Source organism: Humulus lupulus, chromosome 4 (assembly GCF_963169125.1).
Source record: "Humulus lupulus chromosome 4, drHumLupu1.1, whole genome shotgun sequence".
NCBI lineage: Eukaryota > Viridiplantae > Streptophyta > Magnoliopsida > Rosales > Cannabaceae > Humulus > Humulus lupulus.
In genome coordinates this window covers 117,391,024-117,395,183 of record NC_084796.1, presented here as the reverse complement: position 1 = coordinate 117,395,183, position 4,160 = coordinate 117,391,024, and positions in this window count along the sequence as shown.

The window sequence follows — 4,160 nt, the reverse complement described above, 5'->3', positions numbered from 1 at the left end:
GGAAGTCACAGCTCAAAACTTGTATTTTTGTTTTAGGGTTTTCAACAAAACCCCTTAGGGATTTTGGTCCCTATTTTCAAAAATCAACACACAAGAATCATAAAAATTATAAAGCAACTACCATAGCCTTATTACATCACCATTAAGAAATTTTAAGCATTGAATATACAAAATAATGCTTAAAAAAATAAAAATCATACTAACAACCATAAAAGTAAATTTTTTACCTCTTGTTGTTCTTGCTTTAGGTTTTGATGTTTCTACTGGCTTTGAATCCTTCAAAACTCTTTCAAAACTTTAACCAACTCCCCCAACAACATATATAGTTAGCTATTGAAAGATCTATGGTTAAAAACTTTTACAAAAGTCAATTTTTTTGAAACTTTACCTTAGGAAAATTCTTTATAGACCAAAGCTTAAGCTCCAAGATTTCTTAGTATTCTTGATGGTTGAAAATGGAGAGAAAACTTGAGAGAGAATTTTTTAACAAGATGAGAGTGATTTATGAGAGGGGGGGGGGGGGGTTGGAAGAGTTTAGACTACTCTAAAATATCTAAAACACTCAAGTGTTTTTACCTTTAACCACTTGATGCCATTAACCCTAATTTAAATGAGATTTAAAACTTAATTAGTTTGGTCCACACAATTTAAAACTCTAACATGGCTGACCACCTCTTTTCTTTTTATGCATTTATATATATATATTTTTTTATATAAAGGTTAATAAACATTTAATAAGAAGAAAAATCTGAAATGACTTTCTATAACATTTTCACTCATATAAAGTTTTTAAAACAAAACTTAACATATAATAATTAAATTAAATTTATCTCACATTTAGTTTTATTAATCACACAATAAAATTTAACCTAATGTCCATTTATGGAATAAAATTCCCCAATTCGGTAAAATTAAGCATTTTAACACAAAACACCCTAAAATTTCCATTTCCTTTTCTGTTTATTAGTTTGACCAAACTTTAATTTTTATGAATGTATTCTATGCCCAAAATATATTTTCCATAGTTTTTCATTTTATTTTCCGACACTTTTACCCGATTAGGGTTTTTGTGTCAGTTCAAGACCGAAAGTCTTATCTTGACTTTTAATCACAAAATTCATGATTTGGCTAGCAATAACTCATGGAAATAAATTCCAAACAAATATAATATTATTTTAAATAATATTCTTAACTTGGGGAAAAAAATCTCGACCGAGTCGTTTAAAGGTACCCGAAACACAGGGTGTTACAGTAACACCAGCCCGCGAGCTGTGGAGACTTTACGTCGATGGGTCCTCTAATAAAAATGGGTCGGGGCAAGAATTATTTTGATAACCTCGATGGTAAATCGCTTCCATTTGAAGCTAAGGTTTGGCTTTGAGGCATCGTATAACGAGGCTTAATACGAGACGTTATTAGCAAGTCTTTAGATGGCCTCCGAGCTCAAAGCAAAGGACATCCACTACTATAGTGACTCTCAGTTGGTCGTTAACCAGGTCCTAGGTGAATATCAGGCTCATGGAATAAAAATGGTAGCCTATCTGGAAAAATTCAAGGCAACATTTGGGGAATTTGAGTTCTACACCATAAAACAAGTTCAATAGTAACAAAATTCAAATTCAGATGCATTGGTCAGGCTCACTGCGACCAAAGACGTTAACACACTCAACGTGGTTCCTATAGAATTCCTATCGGTTCCAAGCATAACCAAGCCTAAGGAAGAAGATGTCGTCATGATTGACTTGCAACCCACCTGGATGACCCCGATAGTTAACTACCTCGAAACCAGAAGCCTCCCAGTAGATAAGAACGAGGCTAGAAAACTCATGTACAAGATTCCAAGATATACCATCTCTGAAGGAAAGTTGTACAGAAGGAGATACTCCATGACACTACTTAGCTGTGTAACTCCACCCGAGGAAAGGAAGATTTTAGATTAAATCCACGAAGGATTCTGCGGAGACCACACTAGGGGGCATAGTTTTTCAAAAAGGTGATTAGGCAATCATATTTCTAACCTACAGTCAAGACAGACTCATTCAAATACGTTAAGCGTTGTGATAAGTGTCAATGGTTCACTTCAATACCGCAAGCCCCACCCACTAAACTAACCATGATGAGCTTCCCATGGCCATTCGTGGCATGGGGAATCAACCTCATAGGCTCCTTTCCAACTAGAAAAGATGGAGTAAAATATGTTGTAGTCATCGTTGATTATTTTACAAAGTGGATCGCAGACGAACCCTTGGCTACTATCACCTCGAAGAAAATCAGGAAGATTGTGTCTAATAATGGGACCCAATTTGATAGTGATTTTTTCACAAATTTATGCGAAAAAATGGGATAATTAAACGCTCTTCCTCCGTGGCCCACCCACAAGAAAATGGCCAGGTCGAAGCAGTAAACAAGACTCTAAAGAGTTCTCTTTAGTTCTATGAAGAAAAGGCTAGAAGAATGACCTCAAGTCCTGTGGGCATATACAACAACAACAAGAACCTCGACGGGGCATACCCCCTTTTCCCTGACTTATGGATGAGAGGCCATGTTTCCCATCGAGATTGAATTCCAAACTATAAGGCTCGATGTATACGATCAAACCTCGAACCAATCCCAGCTCGAAGAAAGTTTGGATCTTATAAAAAAAAGATGAGATGAAGCCCAGTTGAAAAATGATGCATACCAGCAAAGGGCTACGAGATATTTTAACAAAAGATTTCAAGATAGGAAATTCAGATTGGGAGAATTGGTATTGAGGCGTGTGTTTCTGGCCACATGAGACCCATCTGCTAGGGTGCTCGGGCCTAATTGGGTGGGACCCTACCAGATCGAGTCCATCATTCGACCTGGAGTTTATAAACTGGCAAGAATAATTGGGGGATTGGTTCCACGAGCTATGAATGGTAAACATCTACGACCTTATTATCAGTAATGTAGGAATGGTGTTTATTCGTTTTAACTAAGCTTGTATTTGGTTTTTTGTTTTTTTTAATAAAGCACTGAATTTCATTCGAATATTGTATTTTTATTGTTATTTTTTTGCAAGCCAATAACCTAAGATCATAATCATAGGATATCAAGGGGGCATAAGTGGTATACAATCATACCATGAGCTTGAAAAAATATAACATCAATAAAAATAAATCCTAATGGAAATGTATGGATTGTTAACCTAACATGAAGAAAGCAATAAGTGTATGAATCAGTAACCAAACACGAATTAAACAAGTCGAGACCAGGGCTGGAAATTTTTGCAAATGAGTTTCGACCTCGGAACCTCGAAATCATAGTCGAGGATGAGGAAAAGTAACTGGAAAAACAAAATATAACTAGACTAACGAGGTTATGTACCATTTAAGTATTTTTTTTTTAAATACATGGTAAAAGTAAAGTTTGACCTTGACAATAACAAAGTTGGACATGGGCATTTCGAATAAACTATGCATGAATGTATTGAAATTCGAACTTAAACCCAATGTATATTTGTAAAAATAAGAAAGTATAAATGCATGTCCTTAATAATAAAATTTTGAAAGTATTTCAATCCAGAAATATGATGTATAATATTAAGGAAAAAAGCTAAACATAGGTAATGTGCAAAAAGGTTTTCGAGCTAGAAAGTTGAAAGCATAAAAACTACTATTAAAATATAACATTCATAAGATAATCAAACTATCTCAAACTCGAGCTGTAAATTGTCTTTGCCCTAAGGGCACAAAAAATGTATAGTATAGTTACAAAAATTATAAGGGACATAACCCTATTCGAGATAGCTCAGTATTGGTCGACTGAATCGGACTCGGCTTACTCGCCTTTGTCATCGCAGTTCCCGCCATCCTGGGTAGTGGCTGTGAACTCCTCCTCGGCCAACTGAGCCTTCCATTTAAATATGAACTCCTCTTCTTTGTCCTCAAGGAACGAATTGTCTATGTCGGGGTTCAGAGACCTTATCATGTACATAGCTCGGTCCGTAGCCCAATCCTGCTTGATCTTGAACTCCTCAGTGAGGCGCTTTTTCTCATCTTCATGAATGTCAAAGGAAGAATTCTTCTTCTCCTTCAAGAGTTTAGTCTCCTTGGCAGCATTTGTCTCTACCTACAGGTGATCGATCTCGGCCCTGGTAGCGTCAAAATCCACTATCTTGGTGTCGAGTTCTGCCTTCA